Below are 23211 nucleotides of genomic sequence, written 5' to 3'. Positions count from 1 at the left end.
GGTATGTCATATAGACATTTTATAGTTTCTTTCAAGTCTTCAACACTTAAAACTTGTTTACTGCTCTTAGTGAAACATCACTGGCTGATTCCTGTTGGCTCACCCTGTATATTTTATATTCATAACACGAGGCAAAACCATCTATTAAAATGTTGACTATTTATTCAGACTTTCAGATGTGGGTTCTTAGATTCTGAATCACAATTACTAGAGTTGTAAGTTAACTTTTGACTAGTGAATTCAAAGATCATCTTTCATTGCTCGTATTTTTCTTTATTTCATTGGTTCCTGGTATGTGTCAATTATGGAGATGGAGAAATCAGTAAGATATGGGCCCGTCCCTCAGGAAGCTTACATCTACTGACAATATGATCTGCTGAGCCATGATGATCCACTGTTACAGAGTATCTGGGTTTCCAGTGATGCATTTGAATACTGTCCTCACTTACACCACCAGGGAAATTTTTAATCGGCCAAAGGGGTGTATGTGTTTGTGTGTGTGTATTCATTGCCTCCAAACAATTTTTTGATGCTCTAGACAACCTTTTAAAAAAGTCCTCAATTCCAACTTATGGTTTTGGCAGATATGTCTACTGGGGTTTCCTACAATGTTTTGTATTACAGTATCATAGGCAAGGTTATTAAAATTTCTTAGTTGCTTCCATAGTTCTGAAATAAAAAAGTCTTCTTATACCTCTTGAGTATTCTTTTATAAACTAATTCTTTTGTTCTCAGGAAAAAACGTAGGATAGATAAATACACCTATAGGAAAATTTAAAGACTGGTCTCTCACATAATTGAAATCACTTTATCCAGCTGATATTTACTACTGTATATGTTTTAATAATGTTTATTTGGTTTTTCGTTTGTTTTCTAGGTTATACATGTTATTTGCAATTAATGACGATGAAAACTAGGTATTTTCTAAACTTTATTTCTCTCACTTATGTTTTCTGTCTCGTTGCGTTGTACAGGACAAGGGTTTTCAGCCTCAGCACTATTGACATTTGGGGCTGGATGATCATTTGTTGTGGGGCTGTCCAGTGCAGCATAGGATGCAGCATCCCTGGCTTCTGCTCAGTAGATACCAGTAGTTCCCCAAAGTTGTGACCAGCAAAAATGGTCCAGACAGTGTCCAATGTCCCCTGGGAAGCAAAATTTCCACCTGTTGAGAACCACTGGTCGAGAATTTCCAGAACACTGTATCATGTTAACAGTGATATAAACGTCCCTAGTCTGCTTCTGATTTTACGAGGAATAATGCTTCTGATGTTTCTCCATTAAAGGTATCAGTTTAACATTGGTAGTCTCTGTGAAGTGAAGGAAATAGAATTTGACTCTAATCTAACAATTAATAAAATGTAAATTTGAGACGAATATTGATTAGTGATCATGTAAGATAAATTCCTTGTGGTCAAAAAGAATTAGTACAGTTCAGTGGACCCTTTAGGACCAAAGCTGGGTGGGGAGTGTGTGTGTGAAGGACTTGGCTAGGGAGTGTTTGTTGTGTAACTCTTGATTCTAGACACTTGATCATAGAAGCAGACGCGCATCTGTGCTAAGAGAACACAGCCAAGGCTTCTGCACAGTGAAGGGAAGGAAACCAAATACTGGATTATTGCTGTAATTGAGAAATAGCCCCTTGGTATTTTGAGGTCTTTAGCTACTCCTTTCAAATGACAATTTATAGCTCTTTCTGTTTTTCTGAACTAATTTTATTAGGCTTCTGCTTTCAACATTTCAAATACAATAACGAAGTTGAGAGTCCCTGTTATTAGCTTCCAGTGGCCTTGAGAAGTCGGCCTCTGTGGCCAAGGTGATGATGCCGGCTGATTTGGCGGGGAGCTAGGAGGTCATGTTCAAACCTTCACAAACAGACTGGGGTAGAGGCCACAGACAGACGGTGCAGGTGAGAGGAAGCATAAATTCTGCGCCTTAGCTGCCCAGACTCCACTTGGCCTGAAGGGCCTCCCTCGGTGGGGGGCTCAAAGGCCCCCTGGGCTGGCGGATTTATGTCAGCAAGACCCGCGCAGTGGAAAGAGATTAAGAACGCTTTCAAAGGGCGCGGGAGCGGGTCGCTCCTCCGTCTGAGCTCAGTCTGTGAGGACCTGGGCTGGTGCCAGCGAAGGGAGTAGGGCCGGCCTGAGGAATGGAAGGTCACTGGCCAATTGGGTGTTGCGATAATTATATCCTTGTTTCCTTGAAGGTACCAGCGTCCTTGATTTTCCAGCTTCAAAGAGAGCTGCCTCTGAAGTAGGCGGACGTTCACACCTGCTCTGCTGCAGTGATTTCTGCCTTCCTGGCCGCAGACTCAACAAGACAACAATAGTTCTGTGGACATTTTCAAGGCCACATTCAGAAACCAGGCAAGGGAAGCTTCTCTTCCACCCTTTTCTCCTAAAGGAAAATGTAAAGGTTAGCGCATCCTGTGAAATTCAGCAGTGAAGCCGATGTCATGGTTTTACCTAAAGTTCAGATACTTTGGAGGTTAGGCACTCGAAACCATCACCCCACCACTCTCACCCTCTCTCCCTCCACTTCTCACCCCTCCCCAAAGTGACCATCACAGGTCTATCACAGAAGTCTGGTAATCACTAGAGGTGTCAGTATACAATACACCTGGGATGGTTTTTTTTAAATCTTTTTTTCTATCCCATTCATCTCCAGACAAACTGCACCAACAACAGTTAGAAGTACAAGCATAGTTCTACCTTCCGTATTTTCCTTTAGCACTTAGATTTTCCTGAGACCTTTTGAGAAGAGAGAGAGGTACTTATTTTTCTTAAACAGGACCCTGTTTGTCTACTGGGTGCAATGAATAGGATCTAAAAGTAGGATTTCCACTGACTAAATATATATTTGCTGCCTCCCACCTCAGCTTTTCACTGATCATCTGAACCCTCCCATCATTAAATGCGCAAATTTAAAACCATATTTTGACTAATAAATTCCCTTTGTTAAGGATGAGATGACTGGTTTCTGGCACTTCAAATCCTCACAAGAAGTGGACTGGATATTACACATAACTCCCTAAATTCTGAGCTCTGATGTCTCTCTGTTGTTGCCATCAGCTTCCTTCTCCAGGCAAAAGCAGGTGCTGGTCAAAACCGGGGAAGTAGAAAGAGGGAAATATTGTCTATTTTTGAAGCTAGTTCTTGTTCTGACCCTTGACAGTGATAAATAGTGGTCCCATATACAAATATTCCCTAACTCTTTTTAATTTTTGCTCTGAGATTCTGCAAATATACACTGTTATGTTTATGAATTCCCAGTTTAGTGCCATAAAAGTAACTAGAGGCTTTCTTCATTGAAACATGCAGTCTCTCCCCCTCACCCCTCTCTGTCTCTCTCGCTTCCTCCCTCCCTCTGCCCTTCTCTCTCTCTCCATTGTACTATGAGTTTTCTAAGATCAGGAATAATGGCTGCTATGATACCTGGGGGAAGCAAAAGCTCTGTCCTCCAAAGTCTGCTCCTACCTGTCCCTTGGGACCCTGGGATTCTGAGCTCTTGCCTGTGATTTAATAATGAGACCCAGCGGGGCAGCCCAGGTGCTGTATCTCATACCCTTGCAGATTGCCAAGGGAACATTTAATCTGTTGACTTTATTCAGTTATGCTAGTCTGGCCAACGTACCTGGAGCTATAAATTATTTAGATGTTTAATTTATTTGGTGTAGAAGGAACTCTCTTATACCTTAGTTATCTAATAGCAGAAGATGAAAAACCACTTTGTTTGCAAATCATAAAAACTTTAACAGACTTGTGCCTTAAAGAGAAAAAGAGACTTCACTGACCTTAAAAGTAAAACAGGGATCCAGACAAGCATTGTTAACACATTATTCCCGAAGATAAAAATTATGGTATAAATTCCTTCGGATTAGAAGTGAAATGTGAAACAAATGTCTTCCATTGGATGTGAACAGACATCTAGTCTGAAGTGAACACAAGTATAAACTGTCAATGAGGGGTCAGGAGGGGCATAGCAGGGGTCCTTGTGACAATGTCCCTCTCCTCCGTCACAATGAACTACCATTATAATGACCCAGGGGAGGGAGATATTTTAAATGGTAGGAAATATGATATAACCTAAACTCTATTAGTACACAAAATTACTACCTAATAGTGAAACATGTCATTGTTCTATTTATTCTTTGACCTTGTACTTAGCACATTTCATTAAAATAGAAACTCAGTACATGTTTCATTAAAAGAGAAACAAATAGCAAAAATACATTATCTTGTGGAGCAACCACTGTCACATCAGATTAGGTCCCCTACTGTCCAACTGTCTCATCCATTTTCTTGATGAAAAAGGGTTGATTTGAAGCAAAAATAAACATAATCTTTAGCAACACAAAAATATAAACAATCAAGTGCAGAAGTACTTTGTAAAGCCTTTTCTTTTATAACTGCTTTGTTTTAAAGGTACTTCTGGAATCAGGTGACATTACTGGGCTTTTATTTATCATCAGCCAAATATTTAAACGATTTCCCTTTCTCAGCGGCAGAGTTTTTAGCCAAGAAAGCTTTTTCTGCAGACCAGCAGCCTGGGTTTGAATTCTTGACTTTTATTAGCTCTGGGCCATTGGATAAATTATTTAACTTCTCTGGGCTTCAGTTTTCTCATTTGTAAAATAGGTATATTATCTTCCTAACGGGGTTCTTATGTGATAAACTATGTAAACCAGCACCTGACATAGAGGAAATGTAAGTGTCTAATTATTGCAAATAATAGTTTACTATGTGCTTTGGATTCACTTCCTAGTGTCCGTATAATAAACAATTCAATGAGGTAGTTATTCCACCGTTTTACTGAAGAGGACATTTACTCCTAGATCCAGAGTTAAGCAGATCCAATTCGGACTCAGGTCGGTAGGTCTCTGGCAGATTCAGATTCCTGGCAGCCAACTCGGAGATTTTGGTGGAGTGTGCTCAGGGGGGACATCTGTGGGCCGAGGGAGGAACTGCACTGTGATGCAATGTGAGCGGCCACAGCAAAGGCCACCCTACAGGCAGGAGCTCTGGCACTGGCGTGGCCCTTCAGAGTTGGACCTCATTGGGCCAAGAGGACAGCCGTCTAACCTGCCCCTTCACAGAATCTGCAGTCCCTGGAATGTAGGCTGCTCCGGAAGTGGGTGTGGCTTTGAGCAAAGCAGCTCTATCCAGCCAAAGGCTATCTCCAGAGAGGGTCTCAGCTGAAGAACCGGCAGCAGCCAACACTCCCTGCAGCTGGGGGCACAAGCGCTGCAGTTTCCAGGAGGGAATCTGAGCCGTGGATCACGGGGTCCACACCTCCTGCGGCTCGGAGGGTGTTCAGGGCCATCTCATGGACCATGGCGGTTGGGATCACTGCTGCTTCTGCCCAGAATCTCTCAGACCCCATTCATGTTGGGGAGTCCAGGAAGCACGTGGATGGACTGTTTCCATGAACTGCAGAAGGTGCTTGGTGACTTGAAACAGCACAGCTGCTGCTAACCAGCATCAAAACCAAGTAAACCACCCATAGGTCCTGCTGCCACGGTTTTTATTCTCTGTACAGCTGACTGTAAGACTGATCACTTAAAAATGGTTAAATAGTCCCAATTTTTAGAAGTGTTTAAATAGACCCAATTTTAAAAATCTTTTCTTCTAGCAAGCGTTTTTTATGGTGTTTATGTCATGATCTATAGGCTAGAACCACAGAATTTTAAAACCGGAAGGGGCCTGAGAGATTCCGCTCCTTCTTTTGCGTTGGGTTGGGGGAGTAACTCAGTCAAGGTCACATAGCGAGTTAACAGTTGCACACAATGGGATTGGGACCATAAGCATGAAAATTGATATTCTCAAGTAGAGTCTAGCTGTTTGCCAACTACAAAGAAATTATAAAAACAAATTCTTGGCTGAAAACTTGAAAGGATAGGTTTGGAATGTTATCTTAATGCACACTACAATCTTGAAGTTTCTTGTCATATCCTAGATAAAGTACTGTGTTTATATTTTATTCATTTCCATGCAAAATGACTTCTAAAACTAAATGCCAAGAATTCTCACTGACATTGTACGGGTTGCATTTTGTTGATTAAATTTTTGTTATTTTAATATTTTAAGATTAAAACACTCTTCTACTCCTAGCACATTTTTTTCTCCATATAATTGATACAATTACATAAATACATAATGGTGTTGGCAATCTTTGAATAACGTATTTTAGACTTGAGAGCAGAGTCTTATCTTAAAATTACTTTCAGAAAACGTATCAGACACATGGAGCTGTCAGGTTTAAGACTATACCACCAATTTCATGTTAACTTATTATTGCAATATTCTCTGGCACATCAGTAACCATGAAGACTAGTGCTCAGCGAAAAAAAAAAGAAAAAATTTAATTTTTCATTACCTCCACAGTATACTACCTGGCTAGAGTTAGACATTTAAAAATCCCATGTGATTGTTCAGCTCTTCAGAAATGTTAACCCTTAAATTTGCAGCAGAAACATCTACTGAACAGTATTTGACTGTAAGAACAGTGGCAATTTAGAATTGAGGTTCAGAGCACAGACTGAAAATCCATACTACTTGGCGGTCAAAGCCTAGCGTCACCAGCTGTATGACTTTGTGCAAGTTACTTACTCTCTATCAAGTGGGAATAGTGTTAGTACTTGGCTCTTGTGGTTGTTGTAAGGACTGTAAAGTGCTTAGAACAGTGTCTACACACAACAGTGCTCAGTTGATGCCATATTATTAGAAATTGCTTTTTAAATTACAGAGGACTGAGACTTTACAAGGAAATTTAAAGATGAAAATTTTTAAACTAGATACACCTAAGAGATCATGTTCAATTTTCAGTTCTTACAATGGAGCTCTTAGGGGTAACAATCATCAGCCTAGTTAGACTATATGTTTAGATTCTAGACTTATTCCACAACCTGATATACATAATAATGAAACAGTAAATTCCCCATTTTTAACTAGAAGAAATTTGATTCTGGAAATCAAAGAGCCATGTCCTAACAGTGAGCACTGGAAAATCATTCTCAGCTGGTAGCTCCATGGAAGTGGTGACTGTGCCAATCTTGTTCACCAGTATAGGCCCAGCATTTTACACACTGCCATCTGGAAGGAACTGAAGACATACAGAATGACTGATTGACTATAAGAGGCAATGCCCTTTAATTCATAGAATTTTACAGTTAAAAGGGGGGTCAGGTGCTAATGATGTCACAAATAAGGAACCTGAGGATAAATGACTTAGACCTAATTATGTGGTTAGCCTTGACTAGAACCTGGATCCAAGATGCTGACTCTAGGCCTTGGACACTTAAATAAATCAGTGTCTTCAGTAATATTTTTCCATATGTTCTTAGAAACACCAGTATCTTGGGATATTTATTCATAAAGAGTGGAAGGAGTTATTCTGTGGACAAATAATTTGAGGAAATGTGGACTTAAACCAATTAAACTGTGGATCTCAGCATGCCTGAAAAGGGTTTGGTCATAAAACCCCTTTGGAAGGGAGCATCTTTTGGAATTGATGGTCTATGAAACACACAGGAGAGGACTGACCAATAAACTTGAACAGATACTTACCACGCACCTACTACATGCAAGTATCATGATAGGAACTATAAAAAAAATTAAGGTGAGTTAGACACCAAAGAATTCCTGGGGCACTTAATAAGAGAGGATAAGAGCAGTGGCAGAGGCTAGAGGGTGTTACAAAAAAGCACATATAACTTCAGTCTATGTCTGCATTTTGTAAGTGTCATGAGAAAGGCTCAAATAAAATGCAACCGGGATTCAGCATTCCATGGAAGAAATAGCATTTGAGATGAATCCTGAAAGATGGATGTGAGTTCCTTTAGAATTTTTTGTCTGAAAATGACTTTGTTGTGCTCTCATTCATGAAGTGTAGCTTTTCTGGATATGCAATGGACTAGTTATTTCCCTTCAACACTTTGAATAGTTAGTTATTCCACCGTCTCCTTGAGGCCACTCTTACTCTTGATCAGCCTGAGAGTCTAATCATTAGTCACTTGCAAGTGATCTTTCTTTTCTCTCAGGCTGCTTTGAAGATTTTCCCAATGTCTTTGGCATTCTCCAGTTTCCCTACAGCATGTCTGAAGCATAAACTTCCTTTTAATTTATCCTGCTAGGGATATGCTGTATTTCAGTTCTGAGAATTTCCCAGCTACTGTTGCTTCAGATATCATGTATCTTCCATTCTCTCTGTCCTCTACTTCCAAATCTCCAATTCAGTTTATGTTGGAACTTCTCATTCTATCTTCCATCTCTTTAGAGTTCTCTTACGTATTTTCCATTTCCTTTTTTCCCCTGTGCTACATTCTGGATCTTTTCTTCAGCTACTTCTTCAATTCACTAATTATTTCTTCAGATATTTAACATGTTTATGAAATGTGTACTTTCAACCATTTTGCTTTTGTTTCTTTTTTATTCTTTTTCAAATCGACCTGGTCATCCATGATGATCTCTTGTTGCTTGCTTATCTTTGGTATTTCACTCCTTATGTCTTTAAATGTGTCATATGCAGACATTCTATGTTAGAAAGTTAACAAAATGTAGTGGTGAAGACTCTAGAATCAACTGCCTGAATCCAAATGTCACTGAAGAAATGTTGACCTGGAACAAATTACTTAATCTCTCAGCGTCTTAGCTTTTTAATTTATAAAATGGGAATAGCAATGGTACCTGTTTCATAGAGTCATTTTGAGAACTAAGTTAAAATTTGAAAAAAAAATCTTTACAATAGTTCCTAGCAGTTAATAACTGCTCTATACACTTTTATAAATGAAAACATATATATCCAAAGTTCTTGGAGTCTGAGCTGGATGCTTTTTTTCCCCCTGACTTACTCCCTCCTTCTGTGCCTGGTGACCTTGGATTTAAACTCAAATTTGGTGGCTCTTAATGGCTTTCCTACTGTGAGGATTTGTATTTGCTTTGGTTAGGAGGCAGAAGGAAAACATCAATTTGAGACACTTCGCCCCTTTTGGAGTGTCCTGGCCTAAAGCAGGAGTTTCAGACTCATGGCTTCCCCACCTTCTGATGCTTTAGAGTTCTTTCACTGCTACTAATGGCACTGGCCCTTAAGACAACCCAAGCTTCTTATTTTCTTAGCACTCTTGGATCCCAGTTCTGGTTTCAGCTCATATTTGAGGATAAGAGCTGTCTCTAGACAATTCCTTAACTACTTACAAGCCCAATAATTCATTTAAAAAGTTATCCAGTTATTTTGTAGTTGGAAGGCCTTCAGAGTGTCTAGTTATCTATACTGCCAGAAGTTACCTCCTGCTTTTTATCAGTCAGAATGGGTTACCTTGTCCAGCAGCAACAAACAACCTCAAGTGGCTTTGGAAACCAAAGGTTTATTTCCCATTTACACTACATGTCCCTCCCAGGTCAGCAGGGCCTCTGCTCCATATGATACTTACTCAGGGGTTCAGGCTGATGGAGCTTTGACCGTCAGGAAGATCACCAATCCTGTAGCAGGAGAGAGAAAATATGCTGAATCTTACTCTGGCTGTTAAGGGGCTTCCATCTGGAAGTGACACACATCATTTTCATTCACTTTCAATTGACCAAGGCAAGTCTGAGGGTCACCTAACTCCAAGGAAGTGCTCAGGAACACCACTAACAATTACTAACAATTACTCCATGCTTTTTTCACCTAACATTATAAACTTTTTTATGTTCTTATATAGACGTGGTAACTAATTCTTTAAATGTTATTATGACAATCTCAAACATAAAAAATGTAAAAAGAATAGTATGATAATATAATAAATGCCCATAACTATAAATTTAAACATCTACATAATAGTTCAGAAGGGGAGAATTCAAATTTTATCATGAGATACTTCAAAGTTAGTACACTTAAAATGTTGAGACCTTTTTAATCATAAAAGTCATTTAAAACTTCTAAATATAGAAAAAGTAAAGAAGAATGACTAGAGTTTTAATAGGTGTGCATTCCAAATGGAAGAGAAAATACCAGCAGAGATAGTGAAGCAGGAGCATATAAAGAGGATTTGCAGAAAGCATGCAGTTCAGCTAAATGGTAACCTTATCACAGAGGGCTCTGAATGCCAGGCTGGAACGTCATTCAGTAGGGAATGGAAAGCCACTGAAAATTTTTAAGTAGAAAAGTAACATAAATTTAACCCAACTTTTATTGAGTTATCTACTATGTAGCAGGTACTGTAGCAGGTAATATAATAGACTCTGAGATATAAAAAATGAATAAAACACAAACCTCATTATCTAGTAACATGATGGAAAATTTTTCCAAGAAGATTGATCTAGATCATTGTAGGCGGGCCCGACACCATTGTGAAGGAAACTTAGAGGCTACTGCAATAGTCCAAGCAAGAATTCAAGAGCACTAGATCCAGAGGACTAGCAGCGGGGATGGAAAGGAAAAAGTGGTTTGAGAGATCTTAAAGAGATCGAGTGTGTAGAATGTCCTAATTATCCAGATGTGGGGAGCAAAGGAAAAGGAAAAAACCTAGAGATCATTTGAAGATTGTAAACATGGAGGACAGGGAAAATAATACCATTAACAGAAATAGAAACACCAGGAAAAGGGCTTGGTTTAAGGGGGAAATGATAACTTTGGTTGTATACACATTGAATTTGAGATTCCATGAGTGTATCCTGGTGGAATTACCCAGCAAGAAGTTGGATATACAGAACTCAGGGTATGACAGGGGTTAAGGGGTAGGAGAGACTCAGAAATCTGAGTCCTTGGCACAACAGCAATAGTTTATACCATTTGCAGAGATAAGATTGCTAGGTAAGAGAATGCTGCAAAATCTTTTTTAAAAATTGCCTGATGAACATGTGAAAATCATATGATTCATCCTTCTAAGAAAGTGAAGCACAAAACTATTTCTCCATCCAAAAGTCTTGTCCTGCCATAATGAATGAAATTCCATCCTTACAGATCCATTCCTTTGTGTCTTAGAAGCTTTTTAGTTTCCAGTGTCTCCAGTTACAATATGGATGCCCCCAAATACTCCTTAGGCCTTGATCAGACAGTACCTTACCTGGCATGGGTTTACCAGGGGCCTTCTAGGCTAGCTGACAGAGGTGGAACCCAGGGTTGGCATCAGGTTGGGGTGGTGTGGGGGTCGAGGGCTACTCAGGAGATCAGGGAAAAGGGGCAGGACTCTGAATGGACAGGGATCTGGTACCAGAAAGAACCTCTGAGGTTGTCAAGTGTCTCCTAGGGCCCAGCCATAGGACACGCACATGCACAACCACCCACCCACTCACCGACCCACACACACTCGTGTTTACCAAGTGTGTACACTGGGAATTTGATATCAAAAGTTCAACGTAGACAAGTTACTTGGTGTGATCATTATGATGTTTGTGTGGCAGGATGGTTGACTAAAATATTAAATTGCTTCCTTTCAAACAGACATGCAAACTTGTAGTGCTTTGTCTGGAAAATTTGGGCCAGGCAAAACATTGGATGCAGCCTCTCCTGGTCAAAGTTTGCACATTGCTACTCACTGCCACTGAATGTGTGAAAATGGTTACAGCTAAAGGATATATTGTACAATACAGGGAGTAGAGCCAGTATTTTATCATGACTATAAATGGAGTATAATCTTTAAAAATTCTGAATCACTATATTGTACACCCATAACTTACATAATATTGTACATCAGCTATACTCCAAATAAAAAATGGTTAAGATGGTGCATTTTATGTTATGTGATTTTTACCACAATTCTAAAAAAACTTGATTGGATTAAATACAAGTCACTTTCTTCTAAGGATTCTGGTATATTTATGCTATAACAAGAAATAAACATAACATTTATTTTCTTAAAAAAAAGTTTTACACTTTCAGGCACTGTGAAGGGTGTTCTAGAGAGGGAGGACAGAGGGTGGGGCCTCTGAGAAAGTGATGAGTCTGGAAGAGGAGATTTCTTGGCAGGAAAGAATGCAGAATTGTCTAGAGGGGATGTGCCCCCTGCCTCCTGGCGAAGCCCGGGTGGGCAGCATCTTGTGGGGAGGGGCTGCACTGGCTCTCAGGGAGTCCCGATCCCAGCCTCGCCAGAGCCCCTCCTGGGCCCTGGGTGAGGTACAGAAGTGCCTGCTCAGCCTGGAACCGAGGGAAGTGATTCAACATCTTTTGTACATCACTACTTATCAGCTCCCACAGCAGGCCATGGCATGTAGTAGGTGTCCAGGAAATATTTGTTAAGTAAGTGAATGTTGATGCTAAGGCAGGGCCTGATGCTGCATAAAACCTCTAGACTTCTGCCCCAGTCTGTGGATTGGAGAGAGGGAGGTGGTTACCTTCCACCCAAGCCTGCCAGGATATGGGGACTTGGAGTCAGAATCAGGTTGATTTAAGGAAAATCATAGTGACATCTTGTACACTTGATAGACAACTTTTTAAAACTATTTTCCTGCATCCTTTATAATACATTATTAATATATTTTATTTGCAAATAAGTTACACCTGCTAATATAACTAGTGGATAAAAAATTTTCAGCGTGTTACTCATGAACAAGGTAAGAGCTGTAATTCTCAAAGTGAAGGTACAAAAGCTTCAGATATCCTCCCCATGGGCAGCCTTGGGTGTGAGTTGAGTCTATGGGAAACCACCAGGGCGCCCCGCTTGCCTTACCAGGGCTTTGAGGCCATGGGCTGCAGTGGAGAGGTTTAGAGGGTGAACACAGCAGACTTGGGTTCCACTCCTTGCCCTGCCACCGCATGGTCTCAGGTAAGCCCTTCAACCTTCTCTGTAAAACAAACGCTGGGTTTACTAGTCCCTAAGACAGGGCTGAAGTTCAGCCTATATATACACTGGGTCTGGCCATCCCAGTAGCCACCAGTTGGTCAGGTAGCTACTATCCACTGGTTAAATAATTTGAATGTCATCCCAAGTCTCAGGTCTCTGCAGAAGACAGGGGTAATCTGGCTTCCCAGAAACAAAAGAATCACAGGAAATCATCCAAAGCATTAGCTTATCCTGATTATAAGCATTACTCCTGCTGACTCCAGGAGCAATTGCTACATGCCATATGAACTGACTTCTTATCACTGACTTGTGCTCCAATTTTCCATTTTCTAACCTCCTCTAAACCTTTTCTCCATTTACTGCAAAGTACTATTTTCTCTGACTTCAGAACATGCGGACACCTTCCCCACAGATGTGGAAAATAATGGGAGGCTTGAGCCCAGAGTATCTAAGATTCTTTCACGGTGCCTCACTGTTGCTTCTTGGGAGAAAACAAAACACAAAGAGAAGGCGCTGACAAAGCCAGGCAGCCAAGGAGTGGTTTGTGTTCTCTCATTTCGCAGTACCTTTGCCAACGTTGTGTCCTCTGCCTGGAAAGTCCTCTCTGCACCCTTTCTTCTGGTGGGCTTCTACCCACCCTTCAATGCCCCACCTATGGCTATTTTCCTCCCCTAACACTTGTACATCCCGCTGTTACAGAACTTAGCATTTTGTAACGTAAGTATTATTTATGTTTTCCTCCCAACTAGAACTCCTTAAAGGCAGGAGTTGGGTCTTGTTCTCTCTGTGCTTCATTACTCAGAACAACACCTGGCATAAAGAAGCCAGGTGTGCTAAAATGTCAATTGTGTCCCAAATAACACTAAGGTCCACCTCCCCACCAGCAGCATAACTAAGTGGACCAGGGATGAACATGAGACCCTTAATCTAGACAAGTCAGATTTCCTCACAGAATTTTGTACTTAGAATCATAAAAACTAGGAATCAGAAAGTGTGGCCGCTGGAAGATCATATAGAACTGACCTCCAAAAATCTGACCTTGTGACAAAAACTTGGGTGCAGGAAGTTTATTTGGGTGCAGGCAGCGCAAGTTCGGGTGGGGAAAGGGAGACAGAGAAAGAAGAAAAGCCAATGAAATGTACATTCACGAGCAGGTGACCGCCTTGGGAAACTGTGGCTTACTCCCTCTTTGGAACCCTCTGAGAAACCAGTGAGACGTGCCTCGGAATTGGTCCACTGGAAGACCCGGAAGCTGGGAATTTAGTGATTCCTCACCTCCACTGGGTGGGACTGCACATGCCTGCTGCCTGGCAAGCCCACTGGTGCAGGAGAAGTGCAGAGATGTGGATGCTTCAGGTGGGGAGTCATCAGTCTCTGGGAGGTCATCTTCCACCATCACATGTGAACTCCAAGGTGGGCCCGGGAATCTGGGCAGGACATCCACACCACCTCCTACAGTCACCCAAAGCCAAACCGAGCCTGAGTGATGGGGCTGCAGGGAGCATGCACCTGGCAGAGGGGCTGACCTGCAGTGGGGAGAATGTGGCAGAGAAGCAGAGCACAGTCACAGACAGAGACACGGAGCAGAGGCCTGGCCGTCACACCCACTCTCTTTAGTAGCAGACTGTAGGAGCCCACACTGGCACAGTCCTCATAGAGACATGACCCAGGTTTGCACACTGGCAATCACTCATCCATTCTCCCACCATAATTTCTTCCGGCTCCTGTTGGTCAATCCTTCTGAGCGGCACTGGCCTGTATGAGGCCCTACACAACGTCAGAGGACTCCCACCGATCCCCGCTGGCCCGCTAAGCTAGACCCTCTGCTAGAGCCAATGCCTTGGAGGATCGAGAGCCTCTGGAAAACCCGTATTCTAACATTCAGCACGATACTCTGCCTTTGATTTACAGTCGGTCCAGTATTATCACCTATGCTCCTTTGGTCAATCAAGCTGGGTCATACTGACTTCCAGGACACAAAAGCAATGGCAGAAAGGGAACCAGAGCAGAATAAACAACATACACGGCAAAACACATTCAACTCAGCTCACTGGCTGGAAGCAGCCCAGTACTGTGTGTTAAGAACAGAGTAGCTTCTTTGCTCTGGATCTCATCGGCTGACAGCAACTGATGACCCTCAGAAACTGGGGAGAAACTGTATGCACACCCACCGCAGTTTTATTTTGGAAAATATCTCAGCTATAAAAGCATTATAATGGATTGGTATTGAGGAGGATAGTACTGAATATTAAAAGTACTTTCTGGATTTGATTCTAAGAGGTTCCACTCTATCAACAGAAAATCTCTTTTCCTTAAATTAGCTCAAGAGGCTCTCTGTTCTTGCGTCGCCAGACAGTCCTATGCAAATAGTATGCCACCTGTTATTAGTCAAGTGTTATCCAGAGAGAGCCCAAAAGATGTGTGTCTATACATAGAGAGAGATGGTAAGGAATTGGCTGACAGGATTGTGGAGGCTGGCAATTCCAAAATCTGCAGGGGGAGTAGGTCATAGGCTGGAGACCCAGGGAAGACGTGCAGTTTGAGTTCAAAGGCAGCCTGGTGGCAGAATTCCCTCTTTCTTTTCAGTCTTTTTTCTATTAAGGTCTTCGACTCATTAGTGGACACCCATCCACATTATGAAGGGTTATTCACTTGACTAAAGTCTACTGATTTAACTGTTAATCTCAAATAAAATAATGCCTTCAGAGAAATGTCTTGAATATGTTTGACCAAATATCTGGTACTGTGGCCTAACCAAGCTGACACAGAAAATTAACCATCACGCCCCCCTCATCTCTGATCCTTAGCAGTGGCTGCCTTGAGGACCGTGTTGCAAACAATTTGAAGCCACACCCAGACTTAACAGGAAAGGATATCCTTATGAACTAGTAATGTCTGCCCTGAGCACAGGAGGTAGGAGAGGCAGCCTGTGTCACATATTTTCTATTCCCACCATAGAAGTTTGGTTTGTGTTTCCTGAAGGAACAAGTAACAAAGCTTGCTCATTTTGCAATTAAACCTAGGACTTGATTCAAGATGTATTCAAATTAAGTTGTTTGACATCAACTAGGCAGGCTGAGCAAATTCTCATGCTCCCTATGTGTATGCACAAGAATGCTCCCCCAGCAGCTTCATTATCGACATCCCCAAGCTAGAAATAACTGGAATGTTCATCAACAGTACATGGGTAGATAAAAATGTGCTGTAATAAGTATGAACCACAACTGCATAAAGCCTAGATGACTCTTACAAACGTGAGATTGAGCAAAAGAAGCCAGACACAAAAGAACCAGGCGTTAATTCCATGTATGAAGCTCAAACACATAAAATTAGACTATATTCTATACAGATGCACATTTGGTTGCTAAATATTTATTTTAAAAAGTGTAGAAGTGATTCCCATAGAAGCTCCAATACTGGTTATCTCTAGGAGCTCAGGAGATGCTGGGGGGCAGAATTTGCAATATTATACTTCTTGACTTGGGTATTAACTTTAAAACAACACGTTAAACTGCCTTTTTCTGTATGAGTGTTAAACGTCACAATTAAAAGGTTTAATTTTTTTCCCCTAAGGTCTCCTTATGTCAATTCCTGAAAAAAAGGAAACACGCCTATGTGGATTAAAGAAAACTCAGCTAAAGTCAGAGTCAGTTCAGGCCTGCAGGAGGAGCTCTGACGCCCACCATGCATCCTCAGTTACCCCAAACAGGAAGAGACTACGGCTACATCTCTCCCACAAAGTGCTGCCTACTTCACTATCCAGCAGCAGGAAGGTAACTTCTCTCCCTGAAGGACAGCTGGCCAGTTGGAGACTCCAGCAGCTCAACCAATGAGAAGCCTCCTACTTTGGACTCCCAGCTTCCTCCAATGGCTCCTTAGTTATTACAGCCCCACCCAACTCTCTCCTTTTCCCTGTAAGAGCTAGTTTCCCTTCTTTGTTCCTTGGATTTGCCTATGGTCCGCCATAATTCGGTATCCTGAATTGCAATTCCTCTGGCCACTACCAAATAAACTCACTTTTACTGGTGAGATCACTGGCGCTGTTGTATTATTAGAGCTGACACAGGGGACCCCCAGACACGCTGTCCCAATCGCCATTCAGCCTCTGGCCAAAGAAGCCAGCACATTCACTCTCCACCCTACTTCCCCACTAGTGTCTACTTTGGACTCTTTTCTGTGTTTTGCTTCTTCCCCTAGAACAAACATCTCCATTTCAGTAGTGATTAGATTTACAATATAACAGATTTAACAGTTGAAAGCCCTAAAATTCATCCCCAGCAAAACTTGCAAAACAGCTGCAAAAAAGATGAATGCCACTCATGGGATCAAAAGCCTAGAAGGATTTCGTGGAAAAGTTCAGCAGTGTGTGCGTGCAAAGCCTATTCTAAGCAGAAGGCTCTGCTGGATGATAGTGCCCCTCTGTCTCCTTACGAGCTAGAAGCGCCTGGGATAACCGGGCTTGGGAAGGCTGCTGGTTCTTATGTAGAAATCCTGGTACAAAGGGCTGGCTCTCATGATCTGCCTTCCAGGATCCTAGGCTTAAAATTCAGAAGTCAGCTTCAAGAGAGTTAGAGGAAAGGCAAAGTGATTTTAAAGGCAGATGCTAGAGGTTGACTTTTCCTCTTTTCATAGCCTTTAGTACTTAGAAATTTGTAGTTAAATATGCCTTCTTCCCTCTGGAAAACAGATTTCCCCTCTCTCTCACCTTTGTCTGGGGAATAACAAATTTCATATGGAAATGAAAACCCATAGAGAAATATGCAATGCTTCAGACACCTCATGTCGGACTGGCTGTCACAGACCCTGGTTTGGGTCAGGCTGTTTAAGCTTCTTTGGAACAAGCATTTATCTAGTGCAGGGTCATTTTATAGATCCATTAAATCTACAATTTCTCTTGGGCTCCTTTCCGCAGTTCCCCTCAAGTCACACACTCTAAAAACCCCCTTAAGCTCCAGAAATAAATCTCTATAAACTGCCAAGCGTTCAATCAGGCTTTTTACTATATCTCTTTGCAATTAGAATAAATTTACTGCTCGGAGAGATGGGGGGAAATATGCAAGGTACTCCTTGGATAAATATACCGTGGTGAGAAAAGTAGAGACTCTGTAAAAATTATCTCTGTGAATTCAACAAGAATCAAGGTCACTGGAGCTGCTACATACCAGGGATGTTAATTAATGGGCCTGCAGCTGGTGGTACCACTTGGCCGCTCTGCTCCAGCTGCTTGCTCCATATTTCTCTCGTTTGTAGGACCATTCTTGGATCAAATCCCATCTCTTTTTTTCCTCCAAGTACAAAAAGTACATAAGTCTATCCTGGAAGGATGCCAACCTTTCAGAGAACTAAGGAAAGTGTTGTTTCTTAGCTATTTTTATCTCCTTTTTAAAGAAAGGTCACTCTATCACCCCTGGAGCTGGATTACTTGTAATCAGCATCCGAGCTGTGGTCTGAGGTCATTGTTCTGGCCCTATCCATGGGGAGGTGTCCTGAAGTCGGAGAGCAGAGATGGCACTTGTAACCAAATGCCCTCAAACTAAAGCGGAGACACCAGGAAAGATGCACCTATCTCTTCAGCACACCATCTGCATTTTAAGCCAGGGTGAGGGCAAGTTAAAAATGCAATCAAAAGCACTCAACGTCTCTAAGCTGGAGAGAGAGGGAGGAAGAAAGGAGAAAAGAAAAGAGTCTGATAGAAGTGGCAGAAATCATTTCCAGGGTAGTTTAGACCACTGAAATCCGCTGGGAAGCATTAAATGAGAGCAGGCATGTAAACCACTTAGCACACTTAGCTGGGACCCAGGCAGCTATTGCTAATTAAAATAAAATTCCAGAGTGTAGATAGAACAGGTGTGTACAGCAAGGGCCCTTCCCTGAACTGCCATGGGAGTGTATTTAGGCAGCATGTTATTCCAGTTAAAGCTGGACTTTGGAGTCAGAAAGATCTGGGTTTGTGTCCCTGATCAACCACTTAAGTAGCTGCAAAATCATTTGAAGGCTTAATTAGCACTTTAGACCTCAACTTTCTCATCTGTATAATGGGGCTAATAATAGAGTCTGCTTCAAGGCTACTGAGCAGATTTAATGAAATACAGCAGTAGGGACCTTTGGCACAGTGCTTGGTATGTAGTTAATCTCAACAAATATTCATTGTTGCAGCTAGGGCTCTTACGACTTTTCATAGGTCAGCAAGGAAGCATTAGGAAAAGTGTTTCAGGAAAACAGTTTGCCTCTCTGGGCAGGTGAAGACAGCTTCAGAAGAGCAGTTCTCCTGAAGCAATGAAAATGGTCCCACTTGCCTCCACTGTAACTGCTCTTGTTTTTCTTCTCATTTGGAAACTTTCTTTCCTTCAATGTTACAGAGTGAAGGGACTGGGCGTTCTTCCACACACTGACAGACAAGCGAATCTCGCCCAGAAATAACAGGGAAAACGCCTGACTCTGCTTCTTTAAGGAATTCTCCAGGTAGTCATTAGCCATACACGCCAGTCAGGGCCCTGGGGTGGCTGCGCCCACTCCCCCTGAGACAGGCAGGTTGTCTTCCACGCAGGCCAGCTCCTTGATGAGGGAGACCCAGTTTTACTGAGCCCTTTTTAGGGCGTAAAAAAAAATTCTAAAAAAATTGGAAAATTTTCTACATTACTACTTCCAAACTGTAAAATGATATTTGGGCCTTTTTAAAAGACTTGGGAAATTTTCTGAAATTAAGGAATATGGATTTAAAGGAAGCCTTGGGGGATTAGATTTTTCCTTCTCTTTGATGCATCTGAAACAACTTTAATCTGCTTTCAGAGTGCTATGCAATTTGGCATGGCATTCTGGTAGCCTGTTGTTGCCTTCTTCCTGGAACTGATACTTTGGGCCCTTTTAAAACCCATTTGGAGAAATATTTAGGGTACAGGAAAAAAAAACTTGAATTTGAAAAACAAGACTACTGGCTTCTAAGATGCTTTGAAGAAATTTTAAAATTTTAATTTTGGACAAAAAAAAAGTTAAACAAAAATCTAGTTGGCTATGCAGCCACGAAGGTAGGACTATTCAGATCTAATTTCCTGGTTGTTGGCCCTCCTGTCATATATATACGCAAAATGCAAAATACTGTATATACTCTCATGTAACAGCACTACTCTGGGAGCCAGGTATTTTTTTTTACTGACAAGGAAACTGGGGCTCAGGGAGTTCAAATTTTGCTTAAAGAAAATATAATATGGCAAGAACTTGAATCAGATTCTAGGTTTTAATCCCAATACTTTTTCCACAACACCCCATCACCTTTAACCTGCCATGTGCCTAGGCAGCTCTAGTCAATATTTGATGCCTTAGTTTCCTGGTTTGTGAGATGAGAGTAATACCTCTTTGGCTTGCTTTCAGGGACTAGTGGGTAGATTTTGCAGGGCCAAGTCTATGATGTGACCAAGATTTCCAGGAACATGATAAACCTGAATGAAATACAATCCTCCCTCTGTTATCAGCAGGGAATTGGTTCCAGGAGCCCCTGCAGATACAAAAATCTGTGGACGCTTAACTCCCTTGTATAAAATGGTGTAGGACAACAAATACAGTGGGCCCGAGGTATCCAGAGGTTTCACACCCACAGAGAGAGAGGGTGGACTGTTCACTAGTCTGAGCCCAATGAAATACTGCAAAATCCTGTCTACCCCAGGAATGCTCCAGAGCTGCAGGACATGCACACTGAAGCTATGAAATGACATTGCTTGCAAAAGACAAGTGCAGAATGGTTACAGAGCTGGCAGGTGGCTTGGGAGCTGCAAGTAATTGTGAAGAGCTCATGATCCTAGGGGCTGGGGAACCTGCAGAAGTGGCAGACAGGGAAGCAAGGGCACACACTTGTCAGTCTGGGGCCTTTATTCCCTGATGCTATAAAAGAGGAGATAAATGTATCGTCAAAGGGGATGAAAACTCAACAGCTATACAATTCTAGAAGAATGTATAGTTTTAAAATATCTAGGAAAATAATATGTTTCTCCTTTCTATTTATTTATTGTTAATACAAAAGTCCATCTATTCATTGTCAAAATAATCAATAGAGATGTAGAATTAGAAAGCGACAGTCCGTCTTTGATCTGCTCCTTCCGTAACGCACTCACTAAACTCTAGCTCCCAGGCACATACTCTTGTGTGTCTCCTAAAACTTTTTTCATTAAGTACTATGTGTGTGTGTATTCAGATGCATGTTACACAGATTCACATATGTATTTTTAGTGGGGTCTCACAACATATTGTTTTGTAACTTGTCTTTTTTTTTAACTTTACAATGTATCATTGATACCTGCTCATACAGATCTCTCATTCCCTTCCCCCAGCTTTACTGTGATATACTTGACAAAAAAAGAATTGTGTATATTTGAGGTGCTCTCATAATAATTTGGTGTGTATATACATGTAGATATATACATTGTGAATTGATTACCATAATCAAGCTAGTTAACATATCTGTTACCTTACATAGTTACCATATTTCTGTATGTGGTGAAAAGCTCTCTCTTAGCAAATTCCAAGAATACAATACAGTATTATTAGCTATAGTCACTATACTGTACATTAGATCTCTAGAACTTATTCATCCTGCATAACTGAACCTTTGTACCCTTTGATGAATATCTTTCCATTTCCTCTGGCAACCACCATTGTGATCTCTGCTTTTATGAGTTCAAGTTTTTTAGAGACCTCTCACCCTTTTTAAAGCATGGAGAGGGTTCCATTGTATGGATATATCATAGTTTATTTAACCATATTTCTATAGATGGTGATACAGGTAACTGCTGTGGTTTTTTCCTTAACTATGACCAGTAATGCGTCAGCAAATAATAATGATGGTTTATTAATGTTAAAGAAAACAGTCTAGGGATAAATGGGCTAGAGCAAATTTGGGAAAGACAGTACATAATAAAACCCTTACCAGTGAGCCCTATGTAGGGAATCAGGGGTGAGCAGATCCTTGTTGGTTTAGCTCCTCATTGTGTCAGAGCGGCAGCTAGCACCAAAGAAAGAACCCAGGGAAAAAACAACTTAAAGAAAGGAACAAAGAAAGCACAGAGGATTTTTGAGAGGTCAGGTGAATTGAATTAAGGATCACTATCGAGTGCGCAAAAACCTTAGACAGAAACCATACGATTATCTATAAAGCTCCGATTGGTGGCACTGTAAGAAGGAAAATGATGTTGAGGGTGAGAAAATGTTTGAGCATTTTTTAGTCTCCATGTCAGACCCCACAGGAGAGGAGCTGTGTCTTAGTCCTTCATAGCCTCAACACCTAGAATAATTCCTGACAAGTAAAAGGTGTTAACAAGTACTTGAAGAAAGAGCAAGGAATACTTTTTTTCCCAGAGGACCAAGCCTTTTGGACATAAGCCAGCAGAACCTACCTGAATGTAGATAAATGTTGATTTATGACTTTAAAAATAACTTAAAATTTAAAAACATTCAGCTTGAGCTGAAAAGCAGTAAGTCAAAAAATGATTTCATGAATAGCCTCTGCTATGTAATTTACCTGACATGTTTCTCCGCTTACTGTTCTTTGCATTTTAATGCATTGCCTGCTCAAAAAAATGTATTGGACATTGAATTAAATTTTTTTTAAACTGACATTTTTCTTGAACGTGCCACTAAGTTGTTCTGTGTCTAGTTGCCAGCTGTGTCAACTGGCTGGCTTCTGCCTCTTGGCTTCAGCATTCATATTCCTAAATGAAGCAAAAAGATTCAGTGACCCATGTCTTCAGTCTTGTTAACCGAGAATTCAAGGGAAAAGTTTAAGACCTAATCCTTTGTGTGATGGGTCCTACTGATTGGGTAACTATGTTCCAGTCAACCAGAGATCAGATAACTAGACTTGGGTGTGTATATAGATATGTTAAGATATTTTTATAAGAAAGGGATAAGTGAAAGATAAGCAAACTGATAAGACGGATTTACTTTTAAAGGAGAGAGAGAGAAGAGCCAGCTTGGTCACCCTCACGTCCTACAGTAAGGTCAGCAAATTACCAAAAATACACCAAAGGAAAGATGGCCAACCTCTGTTCTCCATCAGCTGAATTCTCCAGAGTGGTAATCCATATTCATGATGATAGTCTTGACATACTATGGGGAGAAAGACTGAATTAAATTCAGTAGAATTGCTGGTATTATATTTCAGTGCTCCCTATATTCAGTCATTCAACAAATAAAGAAAAACCACTAGATAATCAGAAAGACTGTTCTCTAGCCATTCTGAATCAGCAGGATTGCTCTGCTAAATCTTTCAGTGAGTTCAGTACCCTCCACCCCCCAAAACATGCTGAATCCTCTCTTCCCATCCCAGCAGAAGCTCTAGTCCATGATGAGCTATGCTTCAGAGGGCTCTGAATTGGCTTACAGATGGAATTATCTGCAGGGAAGTGACCCAGTGGCCTTGTAAAAGAGAGAAGGAGTGATCTGTTTAGGAAGTCATCTTTTAAATT

The 23211-nt window shown here is 41.2% G+C and overlaps 1 long non-coding RNA gene across 2 annotated transcripts in view; it reads right to left on the bottom strand.

Annotated features, from left to right (window-relative positions):
* Positions 1–914: 914 nt before the first annotated feature.
* LOC107035052 (uncharacterized) overlaps positions 915–23211 on the bottom strand; it is a 50813-nt gene continuing 28516 nt past the window's right edge. Inside the window, exons 2-5 of one of the 2 annotated variants that reach the window (XR_012077027.1) lie at positions 22787–22852; positions 14033–14283; positions 9428–9476; positions 915–2397 (exon numbers count right to left, since the gene is read on the bottom strand). This is a non-coding gene — a long non-coding RNA (uncharacterized lncRNA). The remainder of the gene's footprint in view (positions 2398–9427; positions 9477–14032; positions 14284–22786; positions 22853–23211) is intronic. The other variant, XR_004191489.2, reaches the window with a different exon arrangement.

This window comes from Vicugna pacos, chromosome 10 (assembly GCF_048564905.1).
Source record: "Vicugna pacos chromosome 10, VicPac4, whole genome shotgun sequence".
NCBI lineage: Eukaryota > Metazoa > Chordata > Mammalia > Artiodactyla > Camelidae > Vicugna > Vicugna pacos.
This window is presented reverse-complemented; position numbering and strand designations above follow the sequence as displayed.